Source organism: Nuphar pumila, chromosome 17, assembly GCF_984573655.1.
Source record: "Nuphar pumila chromosome 17, dmNupPumi1.hap1.1, whole genome shotgun sequence".
NCBI lineage: Eukaryota > Viridiplantae > Streptophyta > Magnoliopsida > Nymphaeales > Nymphaeaceae > Nuphar > Nuphar pumila.
Window position 1 is genome coordinate 54,887,028 of NC_143265.1, and position 19,198 is coordinate 54,906,225.

The following is a 19,198-nucleotide window of genomic DNA, read 5'->3' on the forward strand; positions in this document are numbered from 1 at the left end:
ACGCCCCTTGCAGTGAATCTACTCCAGCAACTCCTTCCTCTCCATCCCCTACACGTTTTGGCCATTGAAGACCGGCCTATGCTTGGTTTCCAAGCATATTTCGATCCCCTTTGTGTTTTCTTTTCATTTCTTTCTTGTTCCTTGCTGTCTTTTCACCATTTTTATGTATTTTTGCAGGTGTAGCAGAGGTGGAGACCATTAACCTTGTGCGGGAGTGCGAAACACACCAACAAGGTGAGCCGGCCCTACCTCCATCCGGCTTTCTACCCCCTCCGATCGAGAATCAGCGCATAATCCATCTTCGGTGGATCTCCAACGTGTAGCAGCTGCAAAGGTTCCGTTTTTTGGTGAAGTCTAGCATTCTCGAACTGTGTAGGACGTCCATCTCCAGCCACGGTCTGCTCTTCTTCATCCCCCCGGTCGTCGGATCTTCCAAGAGGTAGGTCTTCTTCTTCCTTCTCTTCTAGCTAAAACCGAATTGTGTGTTGATTTTCTTTTATTATTTCTGTGTGTTTCTTTTATTTTTTTTTATTGTTTCAACCTTAGAATAGTATCCGTGCATAGACCAGCACGTTAGATCTAGGTTTGTTCCATTGTTTGCATGTTCGAGTATCGATCTCCAACATTTTTCAAGAAAAACGTGTAAATCGACTAGAGGTTCTTCTAGCCGATTTGGGTTGTCTTCCTCCAAGTGTGTGTTTATGTTATTTCTACTAAAAAAGCATTCAAAAAGATGAGTTTGAGTTATTTTGGGTGTTGGGTCTAGATTCAAAGGTGTTTTTCATTGAAAACCAATAAATCGGCTAGATCCATTCTAGCCGATTTTGGTTTCTCTTTATTTTTTTTCTTATTTCGGATTTTAGCAGCAAAGCTGGGTTAATAGACCCTATATGGATCCGATTCCAGTGAGTTCTTGCAGATCTATTGAGGGTTGAATCATTGCTTGATTTGAGTATCTTTGATTTTTAAAGATTTTTATTCAAATTGTGAAAATCGGCTAGAATCTCATCTAGCCGATTTCTTTTATTTTGTTTGCTCGTGGTGTGCGTGTAATCTTCTACTTCATACTGCATGTCTGCATCTTTTATTGATTTTACAGTGTTGCAAAGTGTGTTGTGATAATCGTTTTTATCATTTTGTGTTTTTGTGTCTTGTGTCTATTGAAAAAAAAATTAAAAAAAAATCAATCAAGTTTTCTTTTCTTTATGTTTTTAATTCCATCATAGTGCTATTCTTGTTAGCATTTGTGTAATTAGGAGTCCGTTTTATCATTTTCTAATTTAGTTTTATCAAAATAGTAGTTATTTAGTTTTATTGTTTTTTGTTAATTTATATTTTTATTTTTAATTTTTGTGTGGATCTTCTTCTTCCCCAAGGTGGGGCGGCAGCCATTAGAGCTCCAATTGAGCTCTAGGTCGATTTTTTTTAGAAAGTCTTAATTACCATTAGTTGAGTTAGGAAGGTGTCTAGGTTCAATGTATTAGGGTTTTCGTTCCTAGCCGTTTTTAGGGGTCAATTAAGTAGGTTTTGGGAATTAGGTTAGCATTAACTGAAATTCCACTAGAGGGGGGGTGAATAGTGAAATACGATGCAGATCGATAAAATAAAAAATAAGGCAGTAAGGCACAACACAATAAACACAGGATTTATACTGGTTCGGCCGAGTTACTGACCTACATCCAGTCCCCAAGTAAAACACTTGAGCCTTCCACTATAACATCCGAGTTACCGGATAAATAGTACAACACCCTCTTCCTCAGAGGTCTACTTCTCTCAACAGAGAAGGGAAACACCCTCTTCCTCAGAGGTCTACTTCTCTCAACAGAGAAGGGAAACACCCTCTTCCTCAGAGGTCTACTTCTCTCAACTGAGAAGGAAAACACCCTCTTCCTTAGAGGTCTACTTCTCTCAACAGAGAAGGGAAAACACCCTCTTTCACAGAGGTCTACTTCTCTCAACAGAGAAGGGAAACAGCAGAGATCAGAAAGTTACAACACTTTCCTATAGAACCTTCAGAATGATATGCAGAGTATGAATGCACGTATGAAGATTCTCAGAATGATCTTTTTCTTTTCTTACACACTCTTGTATTTTTCTGAGAGCTTTTCTTGACTTTTTCTCTTTCTTTTTCTCTTTCTTTTTCTAAGCTCTTTTCTCAGAGTGTCGAGCAGGAATTTTTCTCGTTGAAAGCTTGCTTGTATTTTCACACTGTTCTGTTTGTATATATAGTCTTTAGAAAACTAGTCGTTGTCTTTTTGAAATGATTGTCCTTTTGGGATATGAGAAGTCAGGTCATTTCAAAAAAAACTTAGTGTGAAAAGATAAGTGTACTATATTGCTTTTTCAAAAAGTCTTCTTTCCATACGAAGCATTTTTGGAGTACACTATTCGTTGGTGTATTTTAAAATGAGTTATTCTTTGTATTAGGTCTTTTCTCGTAATAAATGTTCTGTAGTATTTTTGAATGTTGAAGTGTAGTTTATCATGTAGTTTTGTCTTTATTCTAATTAATGATTTGAGGTACATAAGTACTTCTTTACTTTAAATGAGTGTAAGTACAATAAATGCTTTGAGATATTTGTTTGTACATAGTCATGTCAAGAGTTTTCTTTATGTTGTATTTTTCAAAGTCTACAGAGAGAATGAAGACTTTAAACAAGTCGACATTCTATGGTTTTGTAAAAAAGTAACTAAAGTCTTTTCAAAACATATTATATTTGTATTTTATGTTTATGAGTAAGTCGACATTCTATGGGTTTGTAAAAAAGTAACTAAAGTCTTTTCAACATATATTATATTTGTATTTAATGTTTATGAGTAAGTCGACATTCTTGAGTGTGGGTTTTATTTATAAATAAACAGTCATTTCTCAAATGCTTTTTGAGGTGGCATTTTATGCTTAAAGAAATAAATGGTCATTTCTTATTTTAATAAAATAATATTTATTTTCTCAAATCGTCAATTCTAAAATGAATGGTTGTGAAGTACACTAAATGCTTGAGTAATACTTATATTACAAATAGTCATTTCTCAAATAAATGCTTGTGTATTATCTTTTCATAATTTGTCTTTTCTTACATAAATGTTTATGTATTATGAACCAAAATTTCTTACGTAAATGTTTGTGTATTATGAACTAATGCATTTTGTCTTTTCTTACATAAATGCTTATGTATTATGAACCAATACATCTTTTCACATTTTGTATTTTCTTAAATAAATGCTTATGTATTATGAACCAAAATTTCTTACGTAAATGTTTGTGTATTATGAATTAATTCATTTTGTCTTTTTCTTTCATATTTGAAATCATTAGCTTTTATATCTTTTCAAGTTGTCTTTTTCATAAATGCATGTTAGAAGGTATAATTAATGCTTTTGAAATCATGAGCTATTATATCTTGTCAAAATGACTTTTTCATAAATGCTTGTAAGAAAGTACAATTAATGCTTTTGAAATCATGAGCTATTATATCTTGTCAAAATGTCTTTTTCATAAATGCTTGTAGGAAGTATAATGATTTGTTTCAAAAAGGTGTTTTTGAAATGCTACAATATACATAACGTATCCTTTTATGAAAGCTTAACTTTTTGTAAATAAATGACTTGTATGATTTCAAAGCATATAGTCTAATATGAAATATGCATGCTTCTGAAGGTTCTGTTACATATGACTCTAAAGAAGAAAAAAGTCTTTATCTTGAGGAAGCCGATCTTCTTGGATAATCTTTATGAATGTATGGCCCATCAAGCTTTTTCTTCAAAGTAGTATGATTGCATCAAATAGTTGCACTTGATCAAGTTGTCTTCACTCTTCTTAAGTGAAATAACCTTGCATCAAATACTCGTTAAATACATAGCACATCATATCCAGTCATAATATAACATATTCAGTTTCATATATGAAAGCATATCATATTTATCATATCTCATGAAAGCATATCATGTATTTATCATGTATCATATATATGCATCATGAAAGCATATCATATTTATCATGTATCATCAAAACATAGTTTCTCAACATTAACTCCTAGGAAATCGATTTTCCATTTAAGATCTTTTATTCCCTAGGTAGATTTAATTCTATTAGTTTAGAAAGTAGCACCAATTGAAGTTGGCGATTTTTGAGAAGGGAGATGATTAAAGTAATTGAAAATTGGAAAGTTTTTGGAAAAAGGAGGTTATTCAAAAGTCGTGTGAGGCATTTAAGGAAGATTTGAATTTTTGAATGGGCATTAAAGAAGGAGTTACTCCTTAACTTTGGACAGTGTTTTTGGCATTAAACAAAAATGCCAATCTAGGTTCCACGATTTCCATAGAAGCTTTAAAAGCACTTTAATTCCATATTGAAAAGCAAAAATCGTGGATTTCTAGATTGGCCTTTTCATTTTTCCAAAATGAGCATTAAAGGCAATTAAGGAGTGTAACCCCCTCTTTAAATGGGCGATTTTTGAGAATCCAAAGCATTTCAAAAGTTTGAACCTTGGTAATTATTACATTCCTTTTCCAACCCTTTCCATTAAAATCGCTAACTTTGAATTAATTGTAAGAATTAATAGGTTACTACTTTAGTCTAACCCTCACCTAGTCAAACCTAACCCTAGGTCGAGTCAATCCTAGTCTAAACCCCCTTGAGTCTAGTCAAGTCAACCCTTAGTTGAGTCAACCGACCCTACCTATTGAACCTAATTTAACCTAGTCAATTAGATTGACTTGGTTAGGTGAGTCATTAATCTAGTCAAAACCTAGCTTAGTCTAAGTCAAAGCTTAGACCAAACCTAGGTTTAGTCCAAGACCTAGACCTAACCCTAGTCAACCTTTAGTCCAACCCTATCTAAGTCAAACCTAGTTGATTCAAACTTAATCCGAGCCTACCTAAACCCAACCAATCTTAGTTAACTAAGTCGACCCTAAACCGAGTCCATCTAAGTCAACTGAACCTCGTTGACTAGTTTTAGTTAGACCTAGTCGAGTCAAAGTTACTTCAAGTCGAGTCAACCCTGGCCCGAGCCTATATCCCCCAACCTAAGTCAAACCGAGCCTCTTTGACTAAGTCAACCCAAAACCGAGTCTAGCTTAAGTCCAAGACTAAGACCAAGCCCTAGCCAAGCCTAGTCGAGTTAAACCTAACCTAAGTTTAGGTCAACATCCTCTACCTCACCCTACTTAACCCAAGCCGAACCTAGTGACCCAACCCGAACCTTAGTTGACTAAGTTAAGCCTAGTCAAGTCCAAGTCCAACCTAAAAGCCTAACCTAAGTCAAAGTCAAGACCAAACCGAGGTCGAGTCAACCTTAGCCAAGTCAACCCAACCTTAGCTAAGGCAAAACCGAGTCCACCTAAGTCAACCGACCCTAGTCCTAGTCAAACCCTTGTCCTATTGTTCCATATTCGTCCCATATTTTTTTAGATTTAACTCATAGTGATTTTAGATTAGCTAGTATAGTTATTTCTTTAATTGTTTAGTTAAAATTTATATTTGTTGATTTGATGTGTGTATGTTAGTTTATCGTTTGTTGATTAGTTAGTTAGTATAGTGTAGTTAGTTTATATTTGGTATAGCATTTAGTCATATATTTAACAACATTATTTAGTGTTTTGATTGCAAGTGCATTAGGATTTCATTCAGCGCATAGTCATAAAACGCATGTCATACTCCATGTAGAGCTCATTTAGTTTCATTATAGTTAACATCTGCATATAATCAGTCATATAGGATTAATTAAGTTTGCATTGCATGTAGATTACATTCTTAGTGAGTAAAATAGATTCACATAGTGAATAGTGCACTCAATGAAAACGCCGATTTTTTCCATGTCGCACAAGCGTTATTTTCTGTGCAAAAATTTCGTGTTTTCCAAAAAAATTTGTTCTATTCACTTTATTGACGTGTTATTTGACTGCAGACCAAATTTCAGCTCATTCGGAGTTGATTTGGTCTGATTTTTAAGCGTTTTGCGAAAACCGCTTTTTTTGGATTTCAAATTACAGGACTTCCGATATCCTGATTTTTCCCAGATTTGAAACGCTTATATCTGGAGTTCCAGATACTGTTTTTCAATTCTGTAAAAACTGTCAGTTTGTTTAATCTGTCAGTTGCAGAACAGAATAAATTTTGGGAAAATCAAACCTCGTTTGTCATGTCAAACAGTGGTTTTCCGATAACCTGTTGTAAACACCCCAAATTTTTCTCATCCATTCTCAAACAACCCTCCTCGTGTAGTGCCAACCCTGTTAGGTCAGTGTAGGAGTCAAACCCCGAGTCAGTTTCAGAAAATCAGCATTTTACCCATTTTCATTAGGAAAATTACCATTTTACCCCTAGGTCATCCCAGACCCCAGTCAGTCGGAGTCAACCAAGCTCATTGGTCAGTTCAAGACAGTTAGAATATCAGTCATCTCAAGCTCATCTGATCTCATAAGGAATAAACCATTTTCATTTCTGACCATTCCTGCCAAAATGGGATCATTTCTTCAGAAATGAGCTTACTTCTCACTCAAATCCAAGCCAATTGTCTCAAAGTCAGTCATTCCCAGTCAGTCATGTTCCCCAGAGTCTAACTTGAGCTCACCAGAAGTTCAAGTGCTCCAATTTCAGTTCAAAACCATTTCCAGGTGTCTAGGAGCCCATTTTAGTCCATTTCAGCTCTTTCAGCTGAAATTGAGCCGAGTTCAGTCAGTTGAGTTAGTGTTTGAGACTTGATTTTAGTTCATCTCAGTATTACTGACCTTTGTTTTAGCTCAAACCCAGTTCAAGTTCGTAATTCACTTCATTCCAATGACCATTCCATACCATTTCTCTAAAAATGGCAGCTTTTCTTGAAAATTCAGTTGGAAAGGTCAGTTGAGTCAGTGTTTGTTGAGTTCATTTGAGTTCTGAAACTCTAAAACCCAGCTCAATCCAGTTCATTTCAGTTGAATCCAGCTCAAACCCTAGTTTTCAGCGTTACTCTAGCTTGGCAGAGCTCGAAAATCATTTCTTCAACCATTTTTGCAAATTTTGTCAATTTTAACACTTTTTGAACTGGTACAAGTGTCAATCGGGGTCTAACATCCAAAATTCTTCATTCAGGGTTAGCATTTTGCATAGCATTTCATGTCATTTCTCATCATTTCATATCATTTCTCAGCATTTCATAACATTTCATCACATTTCATTTCATTTTCGAAGTCCAGAACTCCAGCTTTATAAATTTCAATCCAGATTGAGTTTTAAAAGTTTTCAGAAATCAATTTCAAACCTCAGGTTTCCAAAATTGACATTTTCACCCCAGGAGTCTAAATTTGGAAATATTTTCTCAAGAAAAATAATCTGGATTTCTTTCAAAATCAAATTTTCAAATTTTACACTGGATTTGCTTCGCAATGAGCTATTAAACTTCAAAATCTGAGCTCGTTTCAAAAACTGCCAAAAATAGCTCATTTCGTTTTGAAAGCATTTTCTCGAGAAAAACAATCTGGATTTCTTTCAAAATTACATTTTTAAATTCTACTCTGGATTTGCTTCGCAACGGGGTATTGAACTTCAAAATCCGAGCTCGTTTCAAAAACTGCCAAAAATAGCTCGTTTCGTCTAAAAATTTTCTAAAAAGACTATTTTACCCCTCTAATCGTCAAAATGAATTTCAAAATCAAAATTTGGACCCGCTCTGAGATGGCCCATTCATTTGCATTTCTATTTTATTCAAAAAAAAAAATGCTTCTTTTTATTTGTTTTTATTGATTTTTATTTATTTATTATTATTATTATTAGTATTATTTTTTTTTTTAGAGAAGTGGGACCCACAAGGTGGTTGCCCAAACCTCCAGCCCCATTTCTTTCTTTCTTTCCTTTTCCTTTTTCCCTCCTTTTCTTTCTTTCCTTTCTTTTTCCCTTTTCTTTCTTTTTCTTTCTTTTCTTCTTCCTCTTCTTTCCTTCTTTCTTCCTTCCTTCCTTCCTTCCTTCCTTCCTTCCTCCCTCTTGCCCAGCCATTCACGTAAAGGCTGTTTTCCTTTCCTTCCCTAATTAAAGCTAAGAACTTAGGGAAAGATATAATCTTCCCTAAGTTAAGAAAACCAAAAAAAAAAAACAAAAAACAAAAGAGGAAGCTACGGTTGAGCTCAAGGGACGTCTCTCTCTCTCTCTCTCTCTCTCTCTCTCTCTCTCTCTCTCTCTCTCTCTCTTTTGGGTTTCAGTCTCCATTGCTGCACTTTGAGCATTCCTTCAAGCAGTCCAGCAACTTCTTCCAGCCAAGGCAGCAGCCACCGGAGGGGAGCACCAACCAGCAGCCACTCCTCTCACTTAGCACCACCGCAGGCCATTATTCCAGCCACATCTCCATCATTGCCCAACCAAAGCAGCCTCCCTTCCTTGACAGCCTCCATTGCAGCCCATCTCCAGCATCAAGGCAGCCACCAAAGGGGAGCACCAAGCTGCAGCCACCTTCAACACAGCTTCAGCCACTTCCTTCACGTCAGCCACCCTTCTTGGCAACAAGGCAGCACCACTTCTCCTCTCTCCCAAACGTTTGAGTATTTGGTAGCAGCAACATCCTCCAAGCCACACCTCCATTCACGATGGCAAAACCTCCATCTTTTTCAAGTTAACAGTAACACCATTGCCATAGCTTACCTTCAGCCAGCCCAAGGTAAGATCTTCACTTTTTTTTTTTTTACTCTTTTATTTCCTTTATTTTCATGCTTAAGGCTACGTGGAGTAGGGAATCCGCCCAATGAATGGACTGGATCTTCCTTTTTCACAGCAACATCAAACATAAGAGTTCATGTATCCCCTCGTAATGGTTTTGATTTTCATATTTTATATAATTTCATATTAAAAAATTGCATTTTCATTATGCATTTTATTCATTTTATATAGATTCATTAGTAGTTGATGTAGAATCCATAGAATTTCAGTTTTGTGCAAAGTCTATACGTTATGTCATATGAGTTATTGCACCAGTAAATTCTGTAAATTTTAGAATAATTGGTTTTACATGTCTTTGTTTTTCTGCCAAAAACCCAGGTTCGTTTGGGTTTTGGAACCCTATCAAACAAATCAAACCCTAAATCGTGTTTTCTGTCATCCAGAAATTCCAATTCCTGCTTTAGCAGACAAGAACCTCCTACACCACCCTTGTGGAAGATCCGAATCGTCCTTCAAAAATCACAGTGGATTCATAATTGAATCTACTTGTGATCTGGAAATTTTTATGTTTTTCCAAGCAGTTTTGCCCTCTTACAAAAATCGGATTTCCCAGACCTTTGGGAAAATCTCGATTTTCCTTTGTTAGGGTATAGACAGGCCCTAATGCACAGACTCCTCCAAATCTGTAGTCTGTTTGCAAAAACTTTCAACATGAAAGTTGTTCCTAACATGATTTCCTGTCATTTCCCAAAATATGGGAATTTTTAGATCTGTTCCAGTATTTTTCCCGGATTTTCTATTTCTGTCTAACAGATTCCAATGTCCAGAAATCTCAGAGATTTAGGTCTCTGATAACAGTATGGCCTTTTCCAAACCGTAACCCGAATCCCAATAGTGTAAAAATATCAAATCTTCCTCTGTTTGTCAGGGACATTTTCCCACAATTTCATCCATTTTCCCATCTGTCTACCATTTTTACCACATTTTCTACCGAAACCTGTCTGTTTCCTTCATTTACTAGAGTCGCCGGATTCCGATCCGACTTGCCAGAGTGGTACAGCTCCGACCATAGGTCAAAACAAGAAAGTGTAAAAGGAAAAAGTCCTTGCCTTACTGTCCTATGTCACCCCATAAAATTTGGGAAATTTTTATGGAAGTTTGATATCCTAAATCTCCTTTAGAATCAACATTTTAGGCAAAAATCACAAAATTTAGGGTTTTTATTTGAATTTCCATATTTAAAAATACAAAAAAAATATATTTTCGAGCTTCATTCTGTTTTTAGGGTTATTTTAGGTGTGTATGCCAAATTTGGTTTAATTCCAAGTTCATTTGCTCTATGTGTTAGTTTATCTTTAAATTCAGAAGCGAAAATCAAGCGAAAATCAGGTTAAATTTTATATTTATGATATTTTCGCCATTTTAGGGTTTTTATCATGTACATAAGCATGTAGAATCATATTAGGGTTGATTTCAATGTCATTGGCATTTCACATTTTTCATTTTTGCAAAATTTATTTCAGAAAACCCTGGTTTCAAGGCCATAGTCTTGTTATCGGGGGTATTTTGGTCATTTTGACCTAAATTTCGAAATTTCAATTTCTAATTCTCCCAAAATTTCATGCATATCATCATATTTCATCATATTATGTTTGATTTATTTCATTTGATTTTCAAATTTCCAAAATTTACAAAAATTCTTTCAGAAAACCCTGATTTCAAGGTCATCAGGGGTATTTTGGTCATTTTGACCCCAATTTCGAATTTTCAAGTTTATTTTCAAAATTTATTCATTATTTCTCATGTTTATATCAAAGGGGGTATGATTTTGGGTTCATATCTGAATAATGTCCGACAATTTCCCATATTTTCGGATAAATTCAGAAAAACCTACATTTTTGTGCTAACCTTGTTTTCTAGTTTTGCAGGAACATTCAAGAAGAAGACTTAGATTTTATTTTTTTTTTTTTTTATTTCAATTCAATGTAATCTCAAATGTAATAATTTGGAATAAGAGTTACATTTCTGCTTAGAATAGGACTGCATTGCATATAGTTTAATTTATGCAAATTTTAATATGTGATGTATGATTCATGCACATTTATTTCAAATTCACTATGGTTTACACGAATGGCACGTGCACAAGCTCTTATGGAGTTTATAAACTCGGTGGGATTCGTATTTATGGCCATAGTCAGAATACGAAGAAAACCAAGATTTATGATCTTTATATCAGCCACATTCAGCCTACACTCTTAGGCTAACTTCAAAAATGCACTGCATTTTTCAAAGTTTCAAAAGGATTTCCCAATTTCTCAATGAAATTCCCCTTTCAAATTCATATTCATTCATTCATATCATTCAAATTGCATTATTTCAAACTCATTTTCCAATTTCAATTTCAGAAAATTCAATTTTCTCAAGAATTTCCAAGTCTTTCTCAGGATCTGATTTTCTCAAAATCCTAAGTTTTCAAATGACATTTCAAAGCATTTCCCAAATTCAAATCAAGATTTTCCTATGTTTTCAAATTCTCAAATTTCAAAATCCCAAGTTTTTAGAAATTTATTTTCTCATATTTTCCAGTTTTCTTGAGAATTCATTTTCCATTTCAAAAGTCATTTTCCAATGAATTTCTTGATTTTCTCAGAATTCTCAAATCCATTTTCTCAGAAAAGCAATTCCAAATTTCAAAATCGATTTTCCAAAGTTCAAGTTTTCCTGAGAAATCACTTTCCAATGCAAATTTCTGATTTTCAATGAACTTCAATGATTTTCCCAGGAATCCCAATTTCAAGTACTCTTCCAATCATTTTTCCAGCATATTTCAATTTTCCAAAGCAAACATCATATTTTTTTCAAACTTGCATTTTTTAAAATTCCATAGCACAAGCCTGATTCTTTGTGCATTCTAGGAAAAATAGAGCATAATTTAGATATTTGAGTCGAGTTAAAGCACATAATTGGTCCTTGGTTTAATTACCCCTGGTAAAGGCGCCAGGAACGGTTGAACCTCGTACCGACAGGCGGATCCCATTCTACGGAATTTTCCCGCAAATTTTCAAAACGGAGGCGAGTAAATTTTCAAAATCATTTTCAAAACTTTGGTCGAGTTTGACTCGCAAATTCGTTTCTCTCTCGCAAGGGAGGGGAACAATTTTGCGATGATAATAGGTTTTGGCGACCGTGATGGGACCTGTCCTCGCCTGATCAATTATATGCTTTAACTTTGCCCAATTGTCAAAATTATGTTCTATGAAATGTCAGCTTTAATTTCTGATATCATGTGAACCTAGGAGCCTAGACTTGAACCCAGCTGACATGGATTGCATATAGACTAGGCATGGTTTGATAGGACCATATTGAGGAGAATTATGCATGCTCACTTAGACTTAGGTCTGAAATACAACACTCCTCAATCTAGGACTTGTATGAAAACAATGTTTGCTTCTTCAAAAAAAAATTCAAAATTCTATCTCTTTAGGACTTAGAGCCCTCTGTTTGCCTGCATGTGATCATATTTCAAAAACCACCCCACCTATGTCTACCCGGTCTTCACGTTGCTGGGCTCTCTTCCAGAACCATAGTTCGGGACAGAGCCTCACAACTGGGCCACTTATTTGGGCTAACGCCCCCCTGCCACGTACCAAGGGCCATAGTCCAACGTATATCGGCAGGCGCTCAAGGATGTTGGGAAAACACAAGCCTAGACCTGGAGATGAGTTTTATGCCACGTACATCGAGCCTCGGCTCGAGTATATCTGCATAGCATGATTGGACACAGTTGATCTAAGCCTAGAGTCAGGATTAGGGTCCTAAAGCTCTTTCAAAATCAATGCATTTAGAGTTGGCTTCCTAGGGATTGCTGTATGTGCATAATTGTTTGTAATTGTATATATGATATTCATTTTCGCCTTATTTTCTCATATTTTTCCCAAGTTTTCCAAAATACCAAACAATTTTCCAAAATACCTCATTTTTCATCTTTTATGAAATATCTCCTTTTTCTCAAAAACCCTGGACGATTTTTCTAAATTATCCACCTTTTCCTTCAAAACTCCAGGAAATTTTCCATTCTTTCGTTCCTCTGGACTTCGAATTTCCAGCTTTCATTTTATCCTGCCTGCAATTTTCAAATTTCTTATATTTTTCCAAAGTCTAATTCCAGTCTTCTTGTCTTTCAGTCCAATGGCATCCAGTCAGCTCGATTCTGTTTTTCCTGAGGGTCACATCTCTTATGAGGTGCGACAAAGTCTTCCTGAGCATCGATCTCTTAGCACCGGACCCTTCTTCCCCCGGTGGTATTATGTCTGGTTCAAAAATTTCTCTCGTATGTTTCCGGACCACTTGAGCGATTGTGGGTTGGAATTGGCATCTGCAGTGGGAAAGTTGACAGTCAACGGCAATCTGATTCATGCACTGGCGGAGCGGTGGAATCCGCGCACTTGCACGTTCTGGTTCCCGTGGGGCGAGATGACAATACTGATGGATGAATTTTCAGAGATTATGGGACTGCCCGAGCCAGTCGATCAGCCTGGAGATCCATTAGAGCAGCAATTTCTGATCAATGTCAAGGGTCTGGACCCCAAAGATGTCGTAGCTCGCATGACAGGGGGCAAGTCTTTGCCACTGATTGAAGAAAACGAGAATGAGTACGTGAGCCTGATCGAGATCTACCGACAGCATGGAAAATTTGCAGAAGTCAACTCGCTGTCCAGAACAGCTCAAGAGAGAATTCAACATGCGATGGTTCTATGTACTGTGGGACTTGCTTTCTTTCCAGATGGACAGAATTAAGTGGATGTCAGAATAGTTCAGCTTTTGAGAAGATGAGAAAGTCGACAGACCAGCCGTCTCTCGATAGCCATGGCTGCGCTTGCTTTTCTATACAGAGGACTGACCCGCTTCACACTTGGAGAGTCCATCTTAGTCGAGGGATGTACTTATGCTCTTCAATCTTGGTTCCTTCAGCATGTACCAACCAGAGCTAGTTCATTCAGATACAACGGTAAGGAGCTCCTTCCAGTTGCGCGGTACCGATTCCTGATCGACTATCTGCAGGAAGAAGAAGTGGTGTGGGACTATTTTGATCGAGAATTATCGCCTCCCAGATACACCTATGCATATGGCAAGAGATTCAAGTTGCTTGGTCCATTCTTCTGTGCTTACTATCATCCGGAGCGGTGTGTTCGACAGTTTTCTCAGAGACAGAAGCACATAGAGATGCGGCTGCTATCTGGAGTCGTGCCAGAGTTCGACCTTACATCAGCACAGTGGTCCGGAGCATACCATTCTGCCATATATGGCTGGGATTCTTTCATCATTCTCACTCTTTTCCTTGGTCCTTGTGTCTCTGTTGATCGTTAAGAGTGGTGACAGACTGTCTATATACTCCCTCTTTCTCAAGTCCACTATTGATGCAATCATATTTTTCCTTCAATAAAGAAAAAAAAAATCCTTCAATTTTCATTCTATCATGGTTTGATAACCTCGCCTAGGTGACAAGGCATATTTGTAGTTGTTCGTTCTCCTTGTAAAGAATGACAACATAATTGTCGTGACTCCAGCGGCTACCCAATCCCTAGTAATGGGATGTTCTTTCAATTATCTATCAAATTCTCATCAAATATTTTTATTATATTTATTTCTATCTTGAATCTTCATCATCGAAATTTAATCATCCATTCTACAAAGAGCATCAGTATTCCCAAGTGGTTCAGATCAGATCAAGCAAGAAGACACCACTGTATCAGGGCATCAGTGATTTTAGAAGCAGGCAAGAAGAAATGGATTCTCCAAGATTTGCCAGAAGACAGAGTTTGAATGATAGGGATGGCATTGATCCTACTACATATCAGATGTTCAAGAAAATGATGATTAGGATGATGTTTGAGCAAGCTAAGGACTGTTTCAGAAAGGCTCCCATAAAAAAGAAGACATATGTCTCCTTCTCTTAGAATATCACTGGTAAGAGTAACGAGCGATTTGGCATGTGTCTGCCCGATATTTTATTATTGCCGATGTCCTCTATCATCGTGGATTCAGTTCTAAATATGCCAGATGCCTAGATGAAGATGAAGCCAAAGAAGTCATGCGGGAGGTACACGAAGGCATTTGCGATGGTCACGTCGGCTACCAAACTCTTGTCAAACAAATCATCCGAGCAGGATATTACTGGAGAACTATGCAACAAGATTGTTATCGTTTTGTGAAGAAGTGCGTTCAATGCCAGATGCATGCACCTTCCATTCATGCGCCAGCGACATATTTGCAATCTGTCGTCTCACCATGGCCATTTTCTATGTGGGCTTTTGATGTTGTTGGCCCCATTACTCCTTCTGCTTCAAATGGCCATAAATATTTTCTTGCTGCAACAGAATATTTTACAAAAATGGGTAGAAGCAGTCACTCTACGCACAGTAGAAGGTCGACATGTGGTCTCATTCATCCATAGGAATATCCTATGTCGTTTCGGCATACCGCACAATATCGTGTCAGACAATGACAGTTATTTTAAGAATGAGAGAATGAGGACATTCTGCTCAAAAATCAGAATCCATCATAATTTCTTCGCTCTTTATTATCCTCAAGGGAATGGTCAAGCAGAGGCCACCAGTAAGATTCTTATTAGAATCTTGGAGCGAACTTTAAAAACAGTTCGTGACTGGCATGAGAAGATCCATGATGCATTGTGAGCATACAGAATCATCATTCGAAATCCAACTAATGCTACTTCGTCAGAACTTGTCTACGGAACTGAAGTAGTACTGCCTCTACATGTTCAGAAACTTGCCTTGAAGTTCGCATCACTGCTGGAGTTATCGCTTGATCAATATCAACAACAGCGACTGGTACAACTTGATTTGCTCAATGAAAGAAGACTCAGAGCAGTAGAGCATGCTCAATCATATCGTCAGAGGATAGCCAGGCAATATGCAAAATTTGTCATTCAAAGGAAATTCTGAGTCAATGATCTAGTGATCAGATCAACGACCTATCTCAAGCACCGCCCGTGTGGCAAATGGTCATCGAATTGGGAAGGGCCCTATATTGTCGAGGAAGCATTACCTCACAATTCATATCTGCTCATCAATGCCGATGGTGTGGAATTATTAGACCCCATCAATGATCAACATTTGAAAATTTTCTATACTTAAATCCTCTATTCCATCCTTTGTAATTCCTCAATATATTTTCCTCAATAATGGTCAAATCCTTCTTTCCCAGTTACACTGGGGCATTATTTTGAAAATTGTCTTCAAAATGTTCTATATGCAGGCAGGATCAAACAAATCTCTCATTTTGCATGCATGTGCATCCATTTACATCATTTTGCATTCATTTGCATACATTTGCATTCATTTGCATTTGTATGCATTCATTTGCATTCATTTGCATCCATATGTATCAAATTCACTTCCCCTTCAGGTTAAGGGATAAACCTGAGTTTCCCCTTCAGGTTAAGGGATAAACCTGAACTTCCCCTTCAGGTTAAGGGATAAATCTGAACTTCCCCTTCAGGTTAAGGGATAAACCTGAATCATTTTCCATAATTCTTTAATTTTGACCTCCGGGTCATCCAATTTCCAATTTTCAAATTACCAAAATTCTCAGTTTCGACCGCCAAGTCATCCAATTTCTATCCCCGTTCAGGATAAGGGGATAATCCTGAAACCGTTCATAGAAGCAATCCAAGTCTATATAATAGTCCTCGTTCTTCATTGAACTGATAGTGTTCCTAGTGAACCAATGTCGTTCTTAATTGAACCAATGTTGTTCGTAGGCTGAATACCTATCGAACCCATGTCGTTCCTAGTGAACCAATGCCGTTCTCAATAGAACCAATGTCATTCTTAGGAGGAATCCCTATAGAACCCATGTCATTCTCAGTAAACCAATTCACAATTTTGACCTTTTTAGCCAATCAATTTCCAATTTCCAATTTCCAATTTCCAATTTCCAATTTCCAATTTCCAATTTCCAATTATCAATTTCTAATTTCCCATTTCCAATTTCCAATTTTCAATTTCAAATATCAAATTTCAAAATTCCAATTTCCAAAATTTGACCCTTTTGGTCATCCAATACCAATTCCAATAAATTTCTCTTGCGAGAGACCCTTTTTATAGGGAGAGTTCGAGGGAGTTCGTTCTTTTCGCATGCTATCCAATTCGTTCACTTAGCCCCTTTTCAGGGAGAGTTTGAAGGGACTCGTGTCTTTGTGAACCGTTTGCAAAACAAAATTCCAATTTCATACAAGGAACCCTTAGTTCAGGGAGAGCTTCGACGGAAGTTCGCTTTCCTTGTGACCATAATTTCATACTAGGCCATTTCATCATGAAGGACCCTCTTTTTGGGGAGAGTGTGATGGACTCGTTCCTTCATGACCAATTCACCGACCTCACCATTACCGGCCCCCTTTCTATAAGAGAAGCCTAATGTTAGGAAGTTTTGACGAAAGCTTAATTTCTCTTTGAAAGTTCGTTTTGCAAACACCTCCTCTTCAGGGAAGAGAGGAGTAATTCCTATTTCCAATTTCTGAATCTTCTCCTTTGGGGAAAGGAGAAGAAAATTTTTGTCATGGGTGCGTTGCGTTGTGCTTCAGATGCTCGCTCTCACCAAGGATTTCAAGAACATTTTGCCAATTTGTCATTAAATATTTGTTGATTTCAAAATTTTTATTGTATAAAAACATTACTTCAGAATACCTTCAGTATTACTTTCGAAAGGACAAAGCTTTCGCGAAGAAGGATTCAAAATTCAAATTCTTTCTATTGGCCAACCAAAAGGATGAAGAATAAATCCCCGATATGGCCAGCAAAGGAAATTCAATATTATTGCAAAGCCATAAGTGATCGGTATTGATCGCAGTCAATGGCACATTTTTAAAGATCATTCTTGGAAAATAAAGCAGTCGAAATATCTTGGGTGATACAGAAAAATCCATTCAATCTCTATATCTCCTCAATCACCTAAAGCTGCAATTAAATATATGCAAAAGGGATCTCTCAACTGTCGTCAAGATGAAGGCGAATTAGGCGAGTAGACCCCCGGGGCCAAAGAAGATTTGGATCATCTCCAAGATGAAGGAGTTTGTGACGGATCCTTCCAGGGAAAGTTCAGAGCACCGTCAAGATGAAGGCGACTGTGATGAGCCTCCCGACAAACCCTAAAGGATATTTAATTTCTGCTATCATCAAGAGATTTCCAACCAAGAGCCAATAACCGTCAATATAATCCCTGAGAGAAAAGAAGGATCGGAGCATCTCTGAGATGAAGGAGTTTGTGACGTACCCTTCTCAAAAAAAAAAAAAGAGAGAAAAGTCAGAACATCTCCAAAATGAAGGAGGATGTAATCCCCAAAAAGCCCAAGAAAGCTCTAATTCTGCCAATAAAGAAAAAAAAAAAGTGGGTAGAAAGATCATCATGAGAAAAGAATCCCAGGATATCAGACTGCCAAATTTGCCAAAGAATCTTCTTTAATTTTGTGAAATTCTATTATCAATATTCTTTCACCAATTGCTCTCACAATATCAAGAATACTCTCTTTTCCGCTCATGTCAAGGAAATTGATAGCTTCCTTGAAAGAAAGCCAATTGCAAGCAATTTGAATTCGAATCTTGATTCTACGGAGTTAAGCCCAGTCGGAGGTAATACTTCAGGTAGAAAAGAGGAAAGATTTTCATACCAATATACATCAATTTCAAGCATTTTGAATCAACAAACAATTTTTAACATTTTGGCAATATTTTCTTACTATCTTGACATGAAGTGAAGAGCTCGATGTCTATCTTGACACATCTTGATATCACCTTTTACCTCCTTGAGAGAGTAACCTTTATCATCTTTCGCGTTGTTGAAAGAATCGCCTTACTCCTTTGGATCGCCTTAGCATCTTTCGCGTTGTTGAAAGAATCGCCTTGTTCCATTGGATCGCCTTTTCCCATCTTTCGCGTTGTCGAAAGAATTCATCTTTTGCGTTGTCAAAAGAATCGCCTTACTCCTTTGGATCGCCTTATCGTCTTTCGCGTTGTTGAAAGAATCGCCTTGTTCCATTGGATCGCCTTTTCACATCTTTCGCGTTGTCGAAAGAATTCATCTTTTGCGTTGTCAAAAGAATCGCCTTACTCCTTTGGATCGCCTTATCGTCTTTCGCGTTGTTGAAAGAATCGCCTTGCTCCTTTGGATCGCCTTTTTCCCATCTTTCGCGTTGTTGAAAGAATTCATCTTTTGCGTTGTCAAAAGAATCGCCTTACTCCTTTGGATCGCCTTATCGTCTTTCGCGTTGTTGAAAGAATCGCCTTGTTCCATTGGATCGCCTTTTCCCATCTTTCGCGTTGTCGAAAGAATTCATCTTTTGCGTTGTCAAAAGAATCGCCTTACTCCCTTGGATCGCCTTGTCGTCTTTCGCGTTGTTGAAAGAATCACCTTGTTCCTTTGGATCGCCTTTGTCATCTTTCGCGTTGTCGAAAGAATTCATCTTTTGCGTTGTCAAAAGAATCGCCTTGCTCCTCTGGATCGCCTTGTCATCTTTCGCGTTGTTGAAAGAATCGCCTTATTCCTTTGGAT